Here is a 22,568-nt window from a genome sequence, read left to right on the forward strand (position 1 = left end):
TTTGTCACTGCTTATGTTAACCTTTACTGGGAGCAACATTTCATGTAGTTAAATTTTGTCTTAAAATGTGTATTTCTCTGATGTAATAAACAAGTGATAAAAGAAAAAAGCAAACGGGCCTGGTCCTTCCTATTGTGTCCGGTTTGTAACACGTATCACTCACTATTTGATTTATGTGGTTATTCGACTTATGGTCGCTCTGGATAGTTACTCCTAGATGTTTTACGGTACACAGCAGTTTGTTATTAACGGTGTAGTCGTACAGTAGTGGATTTCTTTTCCTACGTATGCGCAATATGTTACATTTATTTACGTTCAGGATCTATTGCCAGAGCTAGCAGCATTTATCAGTCATGCGCAGGTCATTCAGCACATCGGTACTGTCTTCTGGCGTTGGTACATTCTTGTAGACAACCGCATAATCTGCGAACAATCTTAAAGAGCTTCCGACGCTTGTGTTAGATTACTTATATACATTGTAAACAGTAAAGGTCGTATCACACTTCCTTGGGGTACTCCGGAAATTATCTTTACAACTGTCGAGCTTGTTCCGTTAAGAGCGACATATTGTGTTCGTTCTGCAAGGAAGTCTTGAATCCAGGCACAAATCTCATTCGATACTCGATGTGCTCGTACGTTTTTCACTCTATCATACAATTCTCAAAACAGCATGACAAAATCGTCTTTGGAAATTATATATCCTAGCATGTTACAGTACAAACCATTTGACTTATTACATCATGATCGTCGTTTGCTGAATCAGTAGCGTAATAGTCTCGTAACCGCGAATTTACGATTTTCGCTGGTAGTAACTTTTTTACCTTTTTTGCCTTTATCATCATATGGGAATGTTAGTAAGTACTGTATCATATTTTTAATAAAAGCAGAATCTTTTTTAAATTACCAATAGGACAAACGTGCGAATATTCACAATAAATTATAATTCGCAGAAAATACTGATACATCACACAGGAAATAAAATATCTCCCATTTAACGACAAGGCCTGTAGCAAAATTTAATTTATTTTCATGTGAATGCAAATAAAAATAACAAATCTTACTTTTAATAAAAATTATCATTTAAGGAAACGATCTACCCAAGGAAATCTACCGTCATCGGTGCTTTTCAAAAATTAGACAAATTATCAGCCAAGACCAAATCCATGCAAAAGTTTCACATATGTTGGTCTTGCTTTGAAAGTGCACAGATGACTTTAAAATAGCATAACAGATGCTGACAAGACCTCCAGGATCGTTTTCTGATTACTGTGACAAGAACCATCTGTAGCCAGACCCACACAATGATTACCTGTGCATTTTACGCATACTGAACACACGAGACAGGAAGAAAACAGTGATTTGGAAAGGCATGAGCTGGATCATTGTTTTACACAAAAATTCCTGGGGGCTACCGTACAGAAATCACTCACCTATCGGCGGCATTGCCTTGATACACTGTTGTGCAGAACTTTAGGACGGAAGTAACTTCCACATCATATGTCCCAGACAAGAAACATAGCTCGGTGAAACTTGGATCACACACACAGAAAGTACTGCTGCAGTATAGCAAAGTAATTGAAGGAAATGCGCTATAAGGAAACAGAAATGATGCATTTGTTCAAAGACAATAATTACAGCAAAGCCATCGCGATTTATGATGGCCCCTGAAGACATGGTTCTTAATAAGGTATATGATCACTACAGACGCTAATACACAATTTGCAACGAGCGTATTGTCATCCATAAAAATAAAGTAAGCGTCGGATACAGTCCTGTAAAGACGAATATGCGGAAGGAATACAACGGCATATAACGCTTACCGGTAAATGTACTGTGTTAAAGGTTTGAAGGACAGCACGCGCATGCAACATTATGCCTTTCCGCGCCATAACAGCTGCACCACCAAAACGATCATATTCAACAATGTTCCTGGGAGAATTTGCTGTTCTCACCTCACGACAAATGAGGGCTCGTCCACAATCACTAACCAGACAATCTGTTCTCATCCGAGATTACGCGACAGCACTCTTAATCGGTCCAATACCTGTGCTTTGGGATCATTGTAAAGGGTGCCGCCGATATGTGGATGTCAGCGGATCACAACGTACTGGTCGTCGGGCAAAGAGGCGACCCTCATGCGAATGCCGTGTCACTGTTGAGTGTGAGACGCCGTGCCTTGCTGTCCTGTTAAATCTAGTTGCAATGGCAGCCGTTGATTGACGTGGGTCCATCCATGCTTTTTGCACACCGTAGCTGTTATCTACTGCTATAGTTGACCGTGGTCGACCATCTTCTCTCCTTCGGGTAGCTGTGTCTGTGATTCGGAGCGTTCCCCATGCACCTGAATAATGCTGTGAGCAATACCAAACTCCTGGGTTACAGTCAACACGCTTTGTCTGTCATCCAGGTTCTCGTTGATTCTTCCCCGTGTCCAAATGTTGAAACTTCCTGGCACCACTTGACCGCGAAAGCCAACAAAGGTGACGAGTTTGAGTCTCGGTCTGGCACACAGTTTTAATCTGCCAGAATGTTTCTCAAAGATCTATTCTGCACCGAAATCTTTCACTGGGCGATACTGTAATGCCATGTGATGTCTAGCTTTGTTTGCACGACTGATTAACCTCTGGCACCATTCTCCTGCACTTCGACTCATTTTCACCAAGTTGTTAATATGTTAGGGTAACTCGTGGTGAGTTGGACTACCGGGTGATATGGACCAGTGACGTATTTCGTGAATGCGCCGCTAGAGAGCAGCACCGTTCAGTTGTGGGTAACCTCTTTGTTGAACAAACGTCGTGCAAAAGTGTTGTTGTCATTATCGTCTTAGTTCAGGAGAAAAGTCACATTTTCTGTTTTGGTAAGTTGAAAAGTTTTATCACGCAGTTACGTTCTTTTAGTATTGTGGCACAGTTTGCACAGTATTCCTGCAGTTTTATTACTAAAAGCTTGACAAATGTGTTGGCATGTACCTAACCTAAAATGACCACTGAGCTCTAAAACTGCAGACTGAAATCGGGGTGGTCCATCTCTCCCAGACAATCGGGATAGATGGACCAGTTCTATTTGTGAGTGATGGACGATGCATTTTAATTAGGGAGAGATGGACCACAATTAAGTATATATTAAGTGACCATGGAAATTACATTAATATTTAAAAAATTGATCGAATAACATGTTTCTGCATAGTTGGTATTTTTCTCATTCAGAAAAATGCCAACTAATTACAAAAGGACCGGATCTTGTGAGCGACGCAAATGGACCGAAGATGGATTGATGAAGGACTACATGCTGTGCCGGATACTATCATGGGTGTCAATTCTGCAGCTAAAGCTTTTGGTATAGCTAAAACTACATTGAAAAGAAGACTGAAGTAAAAAAATTATTCTAAGGGTAGTATGGGACCTCAGCCTTTACTGGGTGTTGAGAATGAACGAAAAGTCATCGCTCACATTGAGAAACTTCAAGAGCGAGGTTTAGCACCATGTAGAGATTCGGTAAGGAGTATGGCATTTGAATTAGCTGAAAGGCTAAATATACAACATACTTTCAATAAGGAATTAAAAAAGGCTGGTTACGACTGGCTTCATTCCTTTCTTAGAAGTATTCCCAATATAGTTGTAAGAAGAGAGAAAGGTGTGTCAACTGCTCGAGCCAAAGGGATGAAGAAAGACACTGTGAAAGAGTATTTCAAGCTTCTTGCAACTGTCATGCGCGAGAACGAATGGTTTGGCAAACCAGGCCACGTCTACAATATGGATGAAACTGGGCTGCAGCTGAACAACAAACCAGGCAGTGTTTTAACAATTAAAGTTTCAAGAAACGTTGCGTCAGTCACATCTGGCGAGAAAGGAGAGACAATCTCTGTTCTGTGTTGTGTCAATGGCGAAGGAACATTTCTTCCACCATTTTTCATAATGAATGGGAAAAACCTAAAGTAGTAATTTACGGATGGAATGCCACCTGGTGCAATTGTAAGAATGTATGAAAAATCTGCATATGTAAACAGTTCTATTTTTCTGGATTGGCTAAAAAACCATTTCACTCTCAGGAAACCAGCAGGAAAAGTGCTGTTAATACTTGATGGACACATTTCTCACACAAGCTGTTTTGAAACTTTCGAGTTTGCAGAGGAACAAGGGATCATTTTAATGAGTCTACCTCCACATACATCCCACTGTTTGCTACCGTTGGACCGAACATTTTTCAAATCACTGAAAAACTATTTTTACAAAGCTTGCAACAATTTCTTGATAAATAATCCAGGGAGAAAAATAGACCGTCTTCAGTTTGGAAAACTACTAAATTCAGAGTGGGCTAAATCAGCCACCGTCGGAAATGGTACAAGTGGCTTCAAAGCATGCGGAATAATTCCACTGAGTATGTCAGCAATTCCCGACTATGCTTTTTTGTCGGAAGTTGAGTCAGTGCCAACAAATATAGGAGCTGAATCTAGCACTCAAGCCAACCAACCTGTTCACAGCCCATCAACAAACACAGCGACCCCAAGCACGTCAAAAGAGCTGAGTTCCTCCGCCGACACAACTTCAAATACCACTCCTACGCAATCCGAGACTCCCACGATTACCACATCAAAACTAATCACTCCGATGCCTAAGCAAACACCGACAAAGCTTTTGGAAGAAATATCACCTGTTTCTTCTATTGGCAAAACACCGAATTTCAAGAGGAACACAACAACTGTCTCCACAGTGCTAAACTCTGCTGAAAATATTAAAAGTGTAAAGGGAAAGAGGGATGAGGAAAGAAAGGCAACAGAAAAAAGGGAACAAAAACTACCAACAAAGCAGAGCACTAGGAAAGGAGAAAAAGAGATCCAAGAAACGGCAAAAGAAAAATGCTGCAAACAGTCCACCATGTTCATCAGATGCAGAAAGCTGCAACACTGAAGACTTTGTAGAAGATACTGAAAATAGCTTTGACGAATGGGATGAAGATGAATGTGTGGGGTGTGGTGAAATCTATTACGAAACCAACAAAAGAGACGATTGGATTCAGTGTATTTCCTGTTCACGATGGTCACATGAATGTTGTTCATCATTTGCTAATAAGTGTAATAGCTGTGGTAGGAGAAAAAGTTTGCACAAAATCTACAAATCAATGAAAATCCAGTGTTCGCTTACTATTTACAAAAAACTGATAAAATTGTTTTGGTCTGAAATGTCTTACTGTATTCATTACTACATATTCCAATAAAAATATGTGATTTCCATTCACTCTTTTCTTCATGTGCAGCAATTATTTACGTGGTCCATCTCTTCCACTACACTGGTCCATCTCACCGATACACCTAAGGGTGAGATGGACCGTTGATGTATATTTTTATTTCGTTGTATGACTTGCACTTTGAGTGGGAGGGCCTCAATAATGTACTGTACGTAAGTTTATATGACAATCTATAGGAAAATGCTGCCAGAAGTTTAAAAAAACTTAAAAACCGATCAATTTCACCCTAAAGGAAAAAATTCGTCCAACACTCCCTGAGTTACCCTGTGTAACTATATGTATCTCGTCGTTAAGTTCCGGAGAGCAGTTTATGATACACAAGGTGTCAGCCCAGAAACAGCTCATCCCGTAACTTGTTGGCAGTAAATGGAATACCGAACCCCAGGCGTCCGTACTTCTGCTATGGCACTCTGCTTCTCAGCTGGTGAATATGTCTGCCCAATGTGGTATGAATACACCCACACAAAAGAAGTAGACAGATCTTCTGAATGAAACTGCAACGTTAATTACTGGACGTCTGGAATATACTGTTAATACAGTGTACAGCACGACAGTTGTTGCTCCTCCAGACATTCGCCGAGAAGTAACCACAAATGCTGAAAGAAAGGAAGTCGAAGAAAATGAGTTACGCCTCTTGCACGGACATACTCCACCAAGACCTAGGTTGCAGTCCAGGAAGAGCTTTCTACAGTTAACATCTGCACTAAATACATCAGCCAAGACACCCAAAAAAACACTGTGAGCAGCCAATATAAGTCGTCTCCAAGCAGGTGTGAAGCCAACAGAATCCTTACCAACCAGATACAACTTGGAATGGAGCACATGGAGATCACTGAACAGGCTACGAACGGGCACTGGCATATTCAAAATTAAATGCGGATGTTACAAGGGCTAACAATGTGTGAATGTGGAGAAGTACAGACAAAGAAATATGTATGTCAAAGTTGACCTCTTTCTTACAATTTGGAGGAGCTATTCAAGGCACCAGGAAATGTAGCAGCTGCTCGTTTCTATGCAAAGACTGACCCACTTAGAAAAGACCCACTATATGCAGTTCAGAACTTCCAAGAGATTTCCTTCTGGTGTGTGTATAAAATATGATGACATGGAAATAGGAGAAGTTGAGAGTGTAAAATTCTTGGGATTACAACATGATAATAAATTCAGTTGGGAGTGACATACGAACTGCTAAAGCTCCTAAACAAGTCTGTGTTTGCAACCTGAATGATGTCAGACATAGAAGGTATAAATGTAAAAAAAAGCTGGCATATGTTGTTTATTTTCACTCCATTATGTCATATGGTATCATATTTTGGTGTAACTCCACAAACCGAGAAAAATTTTTTAGAGTACAGAAGCGTATAATAAGGGTAATGCGCAGTGTAAATCCAAGAACATCATGTCGAAACCTATTCAAAGAACTGGGCATACTAACCACAGCTTCCCAGTATATTCATTCCTTAATGAAGTTTGTTGTAAATAATACATCTCTTTTTCCAACTAACTGCTTAGTATGCAGTATCAATACTAGGAAGAAGAACAATATACATAAAGATTTAAAATATCTTACTCTTGCCCAGAAAGAAGTCGAATATTCAGCAACACGTATTTTCAATTAGTAACCAGCAACCATTAAGAGACAAGGCTCAATTTAATCATAATTTAAAAGAATGTTTGGTGGCCAACTCCTTCTATTCCATCGATGAATTTCTCAACGAGTGCATTGGACCATTTTAATGTAAATTTATTATATTTTAATTTTTGACAATACTTGGTTGTAACAGCCAAGTAACTACCCACTGTGTAAATGATGGATGTATGGAAAGCAGATGTAAGTCTTAAGTCTGTAAATAGTGGAAGTTTAATTTTAAATCTTGTACATAATTTGACAGTGCTTAACTGACGATTATTGAAATGAATAATTTACTTTAATTTTTGACAATAATTGGTTGTAATAGCCACGTACCTACTTACTGTGTGAATGGTGGATGTATGGAAAGCAGATGGAACTCTTAAGTCTGTAAATAGTGGATGTTTAATTTTAAATCTTGTACATAATTTGACTGTTCTTAACTGAGGATCATTGAAATGAATAATTTACTTTAATTTTTGACAATACTTGGTTGTAATAGCCAAATAACTAGCTGTTGTTTGAATGATGGATTTAATGAAAGCAGATGTAAGTATTAAACCTGTAAATATTGGAAGTTTAATTTTAATTCGTATACATAATTTTACTGTTTATTGACTGAGGATCATTAAAATTAAAGAAACTCAAGTTTTTCTAATTTCTTTTTTGTAATGTGACACTGATAAGAAGAATGGACAGGATGATAGGACATCTGCTAAGACATGAGGAATGACTTCCATGGTACTAGAGGGAGCTGTATAGGGCAAAAACTGTAGAGGAAGACAGAGACTGGAATACGTCAAGCAAATAATTGAGGACGTAGGTTGCAAGTGCTACTCTGAGATGAAGAGGTTAGCACAGGAAAGGAATTCGTGGCGGGCCGCATCAAACCAGTCAGTAGACTGCTGATGAAAAAAAAAAAGATTAAAGTGTTTATCTGACGTGTTCCACATCCGGGAGGATCCCCTTTTTTATGGGTCTATGGAATGAATAATTAATCTAATCTAATATAAACTGTTGGATTTCAATTGAGCACAGGGTGTCCATAAGACGCTGTAGATACAGAACCACTGCTCAGAATGAGGCCAAATTTGAACTGCAATTTATTGACACAGGGGGAAACGAATGGAACAATTTTTAAAAGCGAAGATTTGACCAACAGATAGCGCTGTAAGCGTCGGAATATGCACAGCAACAGACGCACACGGCTGTTCCCCAGCTTGCGTCCGAGACGCACAACATGACTGCATCCACGAAGGATCGCGTGCTGTTAGTAAAGCTCCTTCACAAGAACGCTGACGGTGTGCCAGTAGCTCTGCAGAAGTTCCGGACACTCAAGAGTATGAAAAGAGGCGTTAGTCCGAGGTCTGTTAAGGGTCTGGAGGAAATGATGACAAATTTCAAAAGATAGGTTCTTTTGAATGTTGTGTGTCATAGTGAGGAAAGCACCAGATCTGACGTCTGTCGAAGATGTGGCCACAGCCTTGCAGGAGGAGTCGAGTGATAATGTGCAAAAATGCAGTGCACGGGGAATTGCCCGAACGATGGATATGCCTGCGAGATCGGTGCAAAAATCCTACCAAACATCCTGCATTGCGGTCTCTAGTATGATAAAAGAGAAAAACAAATGAGTTAAATATATTTCAATTTTTTTTCAATTTTAATCTGATAATTATATATATACTAGAATGTCGTGTTCCCAGTTTGGCACAGCTTTGCCACAGGAAACACGAAAACGGTCGAAGACGTCCGTCTTCTGGTCGGCTCCTGATCGTTGTCCGAAGGAGGCTAGTTTTTGATTACGCAAAGACTTCTATTATTTGGAAAAGAACAACCCGGATTTCTTTACGTAATCAGTATGAAATTTACAATCACCTAAGGGACCTTTAACAATGAACAATAAAAAAATTGCATTTGCAAATGAAATCATTAATAAATGGGGCAGCTATGAGTTGTATAGAAGACTAGGAGCGGCCTTCTGTCTACGACCAGGATGCCGCAGTATTCTCTCCTGTAGTAACGGCTGTTTGATATTTACAAAAATAATATGACATGGAGGTAAAAAAAAATAAAGGAAAAGAATGGAATAAGAAATTTGGTAAACACTAAATATATTCAAACAATTCTCACTAGCAAATTAGGGCTTATTTATAATCAGTATAACTTACATAAGTACTTTTCTAACTGTATGGTGCGATCAGATTTCAGCCTGCCCTGTGCCATCTCCTTGGTTCACGTTTTTGTCACAAATTACAGTTATTACTTTTCTCCTTCGTTAAAGACAATTCTTGCACCGTTCAACACCTTCATAACAATAACTTGCCGATTTACAGTTTCGAACATAAATTACTTGAATTTTATTAATTAATAATGTTGTCTGCACGCTGGCAAGACCGCTCACTTTTATAGCTTAAAGTCGACCTTCTTTACGTTTTCACATTACAAGCAGAAGTACATTAAAATATGAAGATCTACAAAAGTTTTTACTGTCATTTTTTATTTAGATCGATGCGGAACGTCCAGTTTAGCTTCTGTTAAAATGTTTCTTTGACTGCGCAATCGATATATTAGCGTCCGTGCTAGATGCGCATCTTTACAGTTACGTAAATTATATAAAACAAATGTCTTTCAGAGAACAGGTCTCATCTCATAAGTTGATCATTTAATATACAGATAGGTGAATGCCTTTCCAAGGATACTCACAGGTTTCATACGACGGAAATCCCAATAATATTACAGGTCCTTACAAAATCACCCATGTTTAGGAGTTGATTCCTGCGGACCTGCCGGCAAGACAAATGTTCGCGCGCACATTAAACGTTACCTTTTCATTCTGCAAAGGTAACTGTGTGGTGAGGGTTGACAGCATGGTTTATCGTAGGACCGTATTTTTTCCAGAAGACAGTTGTGCTGGCCTGTTAGCTGCATCGTCACCGCTAAACGCTATGAGAGTCTTTTGCCCAACAACGTCATTCCAACGCTTCAACAGCGTGGATGTGTAGGTAGGATCATTTTTATGCAAGATGGCGACTGCCGCATATCGCACAGCCAGTGAAGCGGCCGCTATAGAGGCATTTCGGAAGTGCTACAGTTGTCAGTCTTCATTTTCCTACTTCCTATTAGTCAGATCACCTGGTATTAATCTGTGTTACTTCTGGCTGTGGGGTTATCTCAAATACATTGAGTTCAGAGCTCCAATTACGATCGCAGTTGAATCGCAGCACGTATTGCGCAACGCATTCTGAACGTGATTACCGAGACATTGCGACCTGTTGTTGAACACACCATTTCACGATTTCAACATGCGACAGAAAACGGTGGACAGCATATTGTACATATCTTGCGCCGGTCTCACGACAATAAGAAACCGATGTCATTTTGCTCTTTATGCGGTTTTTGGCCCCAGGCAATTGATTTTTACGCTGTTTTTGTCCCGGCGTAATTAAAAGCCGATGTCACCTTGCTTTTATGCTGTTTTTGATCTCAGGGCAATTACAAACTGACTTTTTCCAGCCTATGTGGCACGACCTTCCCTTAGTGGATGGACTTAACTAACAGCGTCACAACTGTTGAATGCCAAGCTTGTGCAGTACGGCTGGTGGACATGCAACGCAAACCATACCAGTCGTACTACGGTTCATCTGTCATTTGTAGCCGAAGGCATTTACATTAAGACAATGACAGCGCCATCTATAAGGATGAATTATTCTTTTTTGTTCAATGACGTTGCCTCTTGCGTCAATATTATTTTGTTCTATTTTATTGTCATTCTAAGCAATGGCTATCTTTCTACAGCTTTTTGAAACTGGATCTTAAATTATAGATACCCTATATGTGTGCATACGTATAAATTTCATCTATTTCCTTACCTGAAAATGTAAATTTATAGATTACTATGTGTTTCTGACTCGAATAAAACAAAAATTAACATTCACGTATGATATCAAATACAGCATTTAAATAAAAGTTGAATGAAGTTCCTGCTAGCGATAAGGGAAACAGCGACTTCACGATTTTTAGACAAGTACATACCCGATTATGTTTCAGGATTGGAGCCGGATCAAGTTGACTTCTTTCCACAATATTTCGGCTGGCAAACGCCCAGCCGTCTTCAGGCGAGTGCCCGCCACTGTAAATGTTGATTTTTATTTTGTTCGAGTTAGAAACACATAGTGGCGGACACTCACCAGAAGATGGCTGGACGGTTGCCAGTCGAAATATTGTGGCAAGAAGTCAACTTGATCCGGCTGCAGCCCCGAAACCTCATCGAATTTTCAGGTCACATGGAGAACTTTAACAATCTCGTCAAATACATACCCGTCTACTTTACTGATGATTTCAGTGAAGTATGTCACATTATTTGTAATTGAAGGCTCTCGGAAATCTTCCCATCATTAAAGTCATTTTTTTTACAATTGCGCCATTGAAGTCTGTTGTTGTTATTGTGGTCTTCAGCCCTGAGACTGGTTTGATGCAGCTCTCCATGCTACTCTATCTTGTGCAAGCTTCTTCATCTCCCAGTACCTACTGCAACCTACATCCTTCTGAATCCTCTTAGTATATTCATCTCTTGGTCTCCCTCTACGATTTTTACCCTCCACGCTGCCCTGCAGTACTAAACTGGTGATCCCTTGATGCCTCAGAACATGTCCTACTAACCGATCCCTTCTTGTAGTCAAATTGTGTCACAAACTCCTCTTCTCCCCAATTCTATTCAATACCTCCTCATTAGTTATGTGATCTACCCATCTAATCTTCAGCATTCTTCTGTAGCACCACATTTCGAAAGCTTCTATTCTTGTCTAAACTATTTATGGTCCATGTTTCACTTCCATTCATGGTTACACTTCATACAAATACTTTCAAAAACGACGATCAATACTCGATATTAACAAATTTCTCTTCTTCAGAAACGCTTTCCTTGCCATTGCCAGTCTACATTTTATATCCTCTCAGAGCTAGTTGGCATATAAACTTGTACTACTGTAGTAGGCGTAGGCTTCGTGTCTATCTTGGCCACAATAATGCGTTCACTATGCTGTTTGTAGTAGCTTACCCGCACTCCTATTTTCCTATTCATTATTAAACCTACTCCTGTATTACCCCTATTTCATTTTGTATTTATAACCCTGTATTCACCTGACCAAAAGTCTTATTCCTCCTGCCACCGAACTTCACAAATTCCCACTATATCTAACTTTAACCTACCCATTTCCCTTTTTAAATTTTCTAACCTACCTGCCCGGTTAAGGGATCTGACATTTCACGCTCCGATCCGTAGAATGCGTTTTCTTTCTCCTGACAACGACGTCCTCCTGAGTAGCCCCCGCCCGGAGATCCGAATGGGGGACTATTTTACCTCCGGAATATTTTACCCTAGAGGACGCCATGATCATTTAACCGTACAGTAAAGCTGCATGCCCTCGGGAAAAATTACTGCTGTAGTTTCCCCTTGCTTTCAGCCGTTCGCAGTACCAGTACGGCAAGGCCGTTTTGGTTAGTGTTACAAGGCCAGATCAGTCAGTCATCCAGATTGTTGCCCCTTTAACTACTGCAAAGGCTGCTGCCCCTCTTCAGTAACCAGACGTTTGTCTGGCCTTTCAACAGATACCCCTCCGTTGTGGTTGCACCTACAGTACGGCTATCTGTATCGCTGAGGCATGCAAGCCTCCCCACCAACGACAAGGTCCATAGTTCATGGGGGTGGGGGGGGGCACTGAAGTCTAGCGAAGGTAATACGGTCAACATCTGTAGTAAATACATCAGCCTAGAAAGCGAGAGTAAAACTCTGGGCAGTCAAAGAAATCTCCAATCAGAGTCTAACAATACCACCACTTGCAAAGTAGGTTAGAAATCAGATTAATAATGTCGCTCACGCAGCATATGTTCGCTTTATCGGGCAACAACAAAGTTATTGACTGTGGATGGTATCGTCAGAATGGAAATAATGAAATCACTGCAAAAAAGTCGTTAGTTGTGGCACTTATCTTGAATGGATTCCCACGTAGATTTCGTCGAAGTTGTTATGGCTCATCTTGTTGATTCTAGGGTGATTCCACTTTGACTGCTGGAAGGTTCACATGGTTCAAATGGCTCTGAGCACTATGGGACTTAACGTCTGAGGTCATCAGTCCCCTAGAACTTAGATCTAATTAACCTAAGGACATCACACACATTCGTGCCCGAGGCAGGATTCGAACCTGCGACCGTAGCAGCAGCGCGGTTCCAGACTGTAGCGCCTAGAACCGCTAGAAAGTCCGGATCTGTATTTTAGCAATATTTGAAGAGCTAACGAATGCGTTTTTCACGAAATTCTTAATGATCAAACAATCCCAGATCAGAACAATGGCATGGTAGAAATAATTTTTGACTTGGTGTTCACGATCCACATTTTTTTTTAAACTTCTTGTAAATTCACATATACTTCTTCTTAATTGTCACATCATCAAGAAAACAGTTTTGTATCAATCTTCATAGATTTAATTTCCACTTTAACCAAACACAAGACGTGACTGTTCTTTTACAAAGCGAAATAACAACTTAACTTCTGCAAAGTGAAACAAAGACTGCCCTGTGCGCATTCGCGCCAAAACGGTTACAAGTAAGTCAAAGCTTATTACAGTCTCACAGAAATAAATACACACAAGAACCGTATCGCTGTAATATATCGACACATCGGAGTACCTGTACATTAATATAACCAAATGTGAATATTGTCACAAAAGTATGTCAGTACGCAGAAAAGTTGTACGATGTTACTGGTATCGAGAACTGGGGTTGGAGTGCCGTAATGGTCGCGTAAATAAAGAACCATTATAAGGGGCAAGGCCAAAAGAACGCTTACGAGCCGGACGCTACTTGGACGGAACCACATGGAGATCTCTGAACAGGCTACAAAGGGGAGTTGCAGATCTGTAAATATAAAGAAATCTGAAGACAGCCAATCGATAAGACCTCTTTGTGGGATACGCGGCTGAATCGACTACGGCAATTAGAACAGTAAATTTATCTTCCGGGTTGATATCCGGTTTGAATAATTACTACTTGGACAACCCGTCACTACCGGCTGCTGTCCATTTTTCACGCTCCGCTACTGTGCACGAAAGGCGCAAGTGGCCTCGCAGCCGCCCGACACTTGAAGCAAAGCGTTTCGGCAGCTGTCGTGCGCGCGGCGACCCCTGGAGCAACTGAGAGGTTGTCCACAGGCGGCGGAGGACGGCAATGACCCAGTTGCCGGACCGCTGGCGCCACCTCACCTCACCCTACCTCACGTGTTCTCTCTACTCTGCGAGCATCCGGGTCGCTACTCCGGAAATACCGGCACCGGCAGGAATCTGCCGCCAGTCGCTCGGCCGTCGTGACGTTTCCGCCGTGCAGCGTAACCGGGCGGCGCAAAGCGGTCCCTTGGGACTGGAGTACACTTCTAGCCGTTAAAACTGCACCACCGGGGAGGATAGCAAACAACAAAATGTTATTTATTTTGCGTACAAAAAAAAAAAAAAAAATGGTTCAAATGGCTCTGAGCACTATGGGACTTAACATCTATGGTCATCAGTCCCCTAGAACTTAGAACTACTTAAACCTAACTAACCTAAGGACAGCACACAACACCCAGTCATCACGAGGCAGAGAAAATCCCTGACCCCGCCGGGAATCGAACCCGGGAACCCGGGCGCGGGAAGCGAGAACGCTACCGCACGGCCACGAGCTGCGGACTTTTGCGTACAACCGATGGGGATTCGGAGCTGGTTGGTTGGTCTGAGGGAGGGAACCAAACAGCGAGGTCGTCGGTCCCATCGGATTGGGGATGGACGGGGAAGGAAATCACGCCAGCCGGTGTGGCCGAGCGGTTCTAGGCGCTTCAGTCTGGAACCACACGACCGCTACGGTCGCAGGTTCGAATCCTGTCTCGGCCATGAATGTGTGTGATGTCCTTAGGTTAGTTAGGTTTAAGTAGTTCTAGGAGACTGACGACCTCAGATGTTAAGTCCCATAGTGATCAGAGCCATTTGAACCATTTGGAAGGAAATCGGCCGTGCCCTTTCAAAGGAATCATTCCGGCATTTGCCCGAAGCTATTTAGGAAAATCGCGGAATACCTAAATCGGGATGTCTGGACGCGGGTTTTAACCGTCGTCCTCCCGTGTGTGAGTCTAATGTGCTAACCACTGCGCTACTTCGCTCGGGATTTGGAGCCATGCTATCTCCAGACAGTGGCCAGCTGCGCTAGGTTTTTGTAGGTCTGTGGCGCGAACAGCACGTTCGAGGTGCTCTTACGGGTTCTCTATTGAGCTTAAATCCGTGGAGTTTAGTGGCCGGGGGAGTACGGTAAACTTATCTCAGTGCTCTTCGAACCACGTTTGTTTACTGCAAACTGTGTGACACGCTGCATTGTCCTGCTGGTAGATACCATCGTGTCTAGGAAAAACAAATTGCATGTGGGGACGGACATGCCACCCAAAGATAGATGCATACGCCGTGTTGATCAGTTGTGCCTTTCAGAATGGCGAGATCACCCAGTGAATGTCATGAAAACATTTTCCAGATCATAACGCTCCATCCCGGTTGCAGGGTGTTTCTTTTCAGACTTTACGAGCCGTACACACTAACCATTCTCTACGATGGAGTATAAAATGTTGTTTAAGATAAAAACAGTCTTGGTTGCGAAATTATTTAATATCAATTACTCGTTTCTCCCGTTTGGGGCACCTTCAGAGTGTGTAAAAGTAGCTGTATGTGTAATCTGTTCGCCGCGCGGAGAGGCCGCGCGGTTAGAGGCGCCGTGTCACTGACTGCGCGGCCACTCCCGCCGGAGGTTCGAGTCCTCCCTCGGGCATGGGTGTGTGTGTGTGTGTGTGTGTGTGTGTGTGTGTGTGTGTGTGTGTGTGTTGTTCTTAGCGTAAGTGAGTGTAAGTCGTGTGTAAGTCTAGGGACCGATGACCTCAGCAGTTTGGTCCCTTAGGAATTCACACACACATGTAATCTGTTCGTCATAAAGTCATATAAAATTGGAAAACGGACGCAACAGGAATTGGATATACAGTTACTGTTGTGTCCATTTTGCATTTTATATGACTTTATGACGGATAGGTTACATATCCAGCTACTTTACACAATCCGATGATGTCCCAAAAGTGTGAAACGTGTTATTGATGTTAAATAATTTCGCAGCCAAGACTGTTTTTATTTAAGTCTGCTGGCTTTCGTGACCGTTGTCACTGAAGTTAAAATCTTCTGGGTTATTAGGCCGCGTCATGTTTTTCTAAAATGTTCGACGCTTCGATCCCTCGGCTGGGATCTTCCTCAGAAGCTTTTCGTGTCCACTACTGCTAGAACACTGTCAGAGACGAGTGTCGCGTCCACTTATAAAGGGGAGTTTTCTGGCGTTCTTGCTGGAGAAGTGATAGTATTGGTTAAAATTCATATGGCTATCATTGGCGGGCCATAGTCATAGGCTAATATTCCCGCTCTGATGCAATGGTATCCACAAGAGATGAGCTACTAACGCCCCTTCTTCTGCATCAGAGCGGGAATATTAGCCTATGAATATGGCCCACCAATGGTAGCCATATGAATTTTAACCAATACTATCACTTCTCCAGCACGAACGCCAGAAAACTCCCCCTTTATAAGTGAACGCGACACTCGTCTCTGACAGTGACCTAGCAGTAGTGGACACCAAAAGATCCTGAGGAAGATCCCAGCAAAGGGATCTAAACGTCGAACATTTTAGAAGAAACATGACGCGGCCTAATAACCCACATTTTACCTTCACTGTTTTTATTCTCAGATAATTCGAAATTGGTTTCTGTGGTACCATGCCGCAATGAAATGGAATAGTTTTTACATAAAATGTGAATCATCTGAAAAGGACATCCGTCGACCCTAAGGAGACGTCGCTCAAGAATTGCATGACTGTTCGCCCGTACATCCGTACGTATCTCTGCAGCGGTGGTTCACCCTCGTCATCTATGGCCCCTAGTGCATCACACTTGCCTCAGCGCCAGTCTTGGATAGCGCCGTTTTGCCATGCACGGTATACTTTAACCACGACGGCAAGCGTACTGTTTACAAGCTTAACCGTTCGAGAAGTGCTTCCACCTTTTACCCGAAAGCCGATGATCATCCCCTTTTGAACTTCAGATAACTCACTCCGTTTCTGCATTACGACAACGACTGCACAGTTTTTCGCGTCCCCCCGGACACGCTTAACATACCCTCCACTGCTAGTGCTGCCCCTAACGTTTGTGAGTGGATATTACACGTTGACGTCGAACATAGGTGGCGGTAACATTAATGTCAATGGACCGTCTACGTTTTTTTTAAATTGTTAAATGATAGTAACCGCTACAAAAAAGAGATAACGTACAATTCACTGTAGTCAGCATAATGGTCTGAGAGATTCAGCAACTGAGTACATGTTTGGGATAATTCTCGTTTATTGTTCCGTCTCAGTAGCACATTTTTAATTAGATTACATGTTTCGATCACTCTGTATCATTTTCAGATTTGTCCGCCTGCTTAGCTGTTGTGCTCATCAAAGAATGCCATACGATCATTTCATTTCACCTTCAGATCTAAGTAGTTGCGTCAGCAATCCGTCTTGTCTACCAGAAATACTCTGATATGTAGTTCTGGCAGACAAGACGGGTTGCTGACGCAACTATTTAGATCTGAAGATGATCCAGAGTGATATAAAGATGAAATCTAATTAAAAATCGGCACTTGAGACGGAACAATAAATGAGAATTATTTTTAAAGCACAAGTGTTGGGACACAGTCATCGATTTTGAAGTAGTGGTCGACTGGGCCACCCTCTTCGTCAACACAGGCTTGAAAACGCACATAATCATTTTCACACGCTTTCATGCACATCTCCACCGGAACGTTGTAGAACTCCTGAACAATCACCTACAGCAAATGCTTCTCACTGGTAATGGGATTATCGTACACCTTATCCTTAAGGTAACCCCAAATGTACGGAAATATTTTTGCTTGGCAAGAGTGACAGTATACAAATTGCAGAGTATGTGAGTAGTCAACATCAAATACTCAATGCTGGGGCCGTAGATGTGGAGCACAAATGGAAAAAAAAGTCAAAAGCGTCTTTCAATACGCCTTAGGCAAGCATGTTCCGAGCAACGTCTTAAGGGATGGGTAAGACCCACTGTGGTACTGGCAAGTAAACAAAGAAAGCTTCATCACAGCTCAACGGAAGTCAAAACTTAGCTGACGAAATCGGAGCGAAGCGAAAATGAGCAAAAGGATAGCATTGAGAAAAGCGTTCAATGACTTTGAAAGTAAAATTGTATGAATATATATGACTAAAAACCCTATGAGGTTTTGGTCGTACGTAAAATCGGTAGGCGGTTCGAAATCACCTATTCAGTACCTCAGTGGCCACACAGGCACAGAAACGGAAGATAACACAGAGAAGGTCGAAATACTGAATTCAGTATTCCTAAATCGTTTCACTGCGGAAGATCGTTATACGGTCTGTCCTTTCAATAATCCTATGAACGTCGACATATATTGAAAGATTTTGAGATAACTGAGCGCGGAATAGAAAAGCAGCTACAGTCGCTTGGTAGTGGAAAGGCATCATGACCAGATGAGATACCTGTAAGATTCCACAAAGATTATGCGAAAGAACTTGCTCCCCTTCTAGCAGCAGTTTATCGTAGCTCGGTGGAGCAACGAAGGGTACCTAGTGACTGGAAAAAAACGCAAGTCGTTCCCGTTTTCAAGAAGGGTCATAGGACGGAGGCACATAATTATAGGCCTACATCGTTGGAGTCTATCTGTTGTATAATAATGAAGCATATTTTATGTTAAAAAATTATGACGTTTATGTGGAATGAAAATCTGCTCTTTGAAAATCAACATGGTTTCCGCAAACAGAGATCTTGCGAAACTCAGTTCGCTCTCTTCTCTCATGACATCCATAGGGCTACAGACAACGGCGCTCATGTTGACGTCGTGTTCTCCGACTTCAGAAAAGCATTTCACACCGTACCGCACTGCCGTTTAGTGAAAAAAATACGAGCTTGCCGAATATCGGACCATATCTGTGAATGGATTCAAGACTTACTTGCAGACAGAACTCAAGAAGTCGCTCTTAACGGAACAAACCTGACAGATGCAAAGGTGATAAGGTGATTTCCGGAGTACCTCAAGAACGTGTGAGAAGATCGTTACTGTTTACAATGCGTATACAGGGTGTTACAAAAAGGTACGTCCAAACTTTCGGGAAACATTCCTCACACACAAAGAAAGAAAATATGTTATGTGGACATGTGTCCGGAAACGCTTACTTTCCATGTTAGAGCTCATTTTATTACTTCTCTTCAAATCACATTAATCATGGAATGGAAACACACAACAACAGAACGTACCAGCGTGACTTCAAACACTTTGTTACAGGAAATGTTCAAAATGTTCTCCGTTAGTGAGGATACATGCATCCACCTTCCGTCGCATGGAATCCCTGATGCGCTGATGGAGCCCTGGAGAATGGCGTATTGTATCACAGCCGTCCACAATACGAGCAGGAAGAGTCTCTACATTTGGTACAGGCGTTGCGTAGACAAGAGCTTTCAAATGTCCCCATAAATGAAAGTCAAGAGGGTTGAGGTCAGGAGAGCATGGAGGCCATGGAATTGGTCCGCCTCTACCAATCCATCGGTCACCGAATCTGTTGTTGAGAAGCGTACGAACACTTCGATTGAAATGTGCAGGAGCTCCATCGTGCATGAACCACATGTTGTGTCGTACTTGTAAAGGCACATGTTCTAGCAGCACAGGTAGAGTATCCCGTATGAAATCATGATAACGTGCTCCATTGAGCGTAGGTGGAAGAACATGGGGCCCAATCAAGACATGCTAGTACTGTAGAGCAATGAGTCGCATGTCAACACAACCACCGAAGTCAACATTACCTTCCTTCAATTGGGCCAACTGGCGGTGAATCGAGGAAGTACAGTACATACTGACGAAACTAAAATGAGCTCTAACATGGAAATTAAGCGTTTCCGGACACATGTCCACATAACATCTTTTCTTTATTTGTGTGTGAGCAATGTTTCCTGAAAGTTTGGCCGTACCTTTTTGTAACACCCTGTATACGATCCAGCAGAAAGGGTCGGAAGCTCGCAGAAGACGTGGTTTTCCTGTAACAAAGTGGCAAAGCCCGAAGATAGTATCGAATTCAGAACGACCTATATAGGATTTATGAATGATGCAGGCTCTGACAGTTGACCCTGAACGTAAATAAGTATAACGTATTGTGCATACACAGGAAAAGAAAACCACTACTGTGCAACTACATGTTGATGACAATTTGTTGGAAACAGTAACCATCGAAATATATCTAGGAGTATCTATCCAGAGCCCGATTTCCTAACGTCGCCACTCCAGAACGGCCAGTCAAGCACTCAGGAAACACATCTACATCTACATATATACTCCGCTAGCCACCAAGCGGTGTGGTGGAGGAGGGTACAATTCGCGCCAAAGTCATATTCCCCACCCCCCTATGTTCCACTCGCGGATCGCGCGAGGGAAAAACGACTGTCTGAACGCCTCAGTACGAGCTCTTATTTCCCTTATCTTTGAATTGTGATCATTGCGCGATTTGAAAGTTGGTAGTAATAATATATGCTTTACATCCTCGGTGAAGATCGGACTTAGAAATTTAGTGAGCAGCCCCTTCTGTTAGGCGCGTCGTCTATCTGCAAGTGTGTCCCGCTTCAAACTTTCTATGAGATTTGTAACGCTCTCGCGATGGCTAAATGTACCAGTCACGAATCTTGCCGCTCTTCTTTGGACCTTCTCAATCTCTTGAATCAGACCCAACTGGTAAGGATCCCATACAGACGAACAGTACTCCAATATTGGACGAACTAACGTATTGTAAGCTATTTCCTTTGTTGAAGGACTGCATCGCTTCACGATTCTACCAATAAACCGCAATCTAGAATTCCCCTTACTCATTACTTGTGTAATCTGATCATTCCATTTGAGATCATTTCGAATGGTCACACCCAGATACTTGACGGACGTTACCGCTTCCTAAGACTGGGCATTTATTTTGTACTCTTACATTAATGGGGATTTTCGCCTTGTTATACGCAGTAGGTTATTTCTGCAAATCCTCATTGATTTGTTCACAACTTTCGTGTGATACTACTTTCCTGTGGACTACAGCATCATCGGCAAACAGTCTTAGGCCGCTGTCAATACCATCAACCAGATCGTTTATGTAGATCATAAAAAGCAGAGGACTTATTACGGTGCCCTGGGGCACACCTTAAGTTACGCTTGTTTCTGTTGAAGTCACCCCGTTGAGGAGACTTACTGCTCCCTGTCTGTTAGAAAACTTTCTATCCAACCGCACATGTCATCGGATAGACCGTAAGCGCGCACTTTTTGTAGCAAGCGACAGTGCGGAACTGAGTCGAACACCTTTCGAAAGTCGAGAAATTTGGCATCATCCTGGGAGCCGGTATCTAGAGCATGAAGTATATCACACACAAAGAGGGCCAGCTGTGTCTCGCATGACCACTGTTTCCTAAAACCGTGCTGGTTTCTGCAGATGAGCTTCTCAGAGTCTAGAAAGGTCATCTAGAAAGGTCATTATGTCTGAACACAAAATATGTTCCATGATTCTACAACAAATCGATGTCAGTGAAATTGCATCATGCAAGAATGCCCGAACTATGTTGGCGAACTGTGGCGGAGCACTATTTTGCTGCTACCACAGTTCATCGAAGTTCGGTCTATTATGAAGCTCTGATATGACAGTAACTCAAGGTAGGTTTCCCTAGTACGCGGCCTTCCAGGAAGAACAGCCCAGTCAATCCACCGTATGCTACGCTGTCCGCCGCTGCCACTCCCTGGGACTGGAAATGATACTCAGTGGTCACATTGGGGTTCTCACTCCGCCAAAACACACGTTGTGTTTGTTCACCAATCGTGTGTGGAATTTCGCCTCATCAGGGCAGACAGTACTGCGCGTGGTGTCAGAACCGTCCAGGCGAACATCACTTCAGCAAACTCAAGTCGCCTGCCGGAGTCATCATAGTCGTCAAGCGAATGAATAAGCCCTGAATGGCATGGCCTCAGCTTCAAGTCATCCTAAACTCTTTGCAGATTTATCCTCGATGTGTTCAGCAGGATCGACCAGCGATGAGTACACTGGTTTCTCAGGAGGGGATACTAGTTCTGCAGCACCCGCCAAGTTAGTCGAGAGCGCTAATGCGCTGCTTCCTGGACTCGGGTAGGCGCGCCGGCCCTGGATCGAATCCGCCCGGCGGATTAACGGAGAGGGCAGGTGCGCCTGGATGGTTTTTAGTCGGTTTTCCACATCCCCCTAGGTGAATACCGGGCTGGTCCCCACGTCCCGCCTCAGTTACACGGCTCGCAGACATCTGAACACTTTCGCACTATTCCATGGATTACACTAGTCGCAGACAGTTGGGGTACACTAATTCCTCGTCCGCAGCTCGTGGTCGTGCGGTAGCGTTCTTGCTTCCCGCACCCGGGTTCCCGGGTTCGATTCCCGGCGGGGTCAGGAATTTTCTCTGCCTCGTGATGACTGGGTGTTGTGTGATGTCCTTAGGTTAGTTAGATTTAAGTAGTTCTAAGTTCTAGAGGACTGATGACCACAGATGTTAAGTCCCATAGTGGTCAGAGCC

The sequence above is a fragment of the Schistocerca americana genome, chromosome 2 (genome assembly GCF_021461395.2).
Source record: "Schistocerca americana isolate TAMUIC-IGC-003095 chromosome 2, iqSchAmer2.1, whole genome shotgun sequence".
NCBI lineage: Eukaryota > Metazoa > Arthropoda > Insecta > Orthoptera > Acrididae > Schistocerca > Schistocerca americana.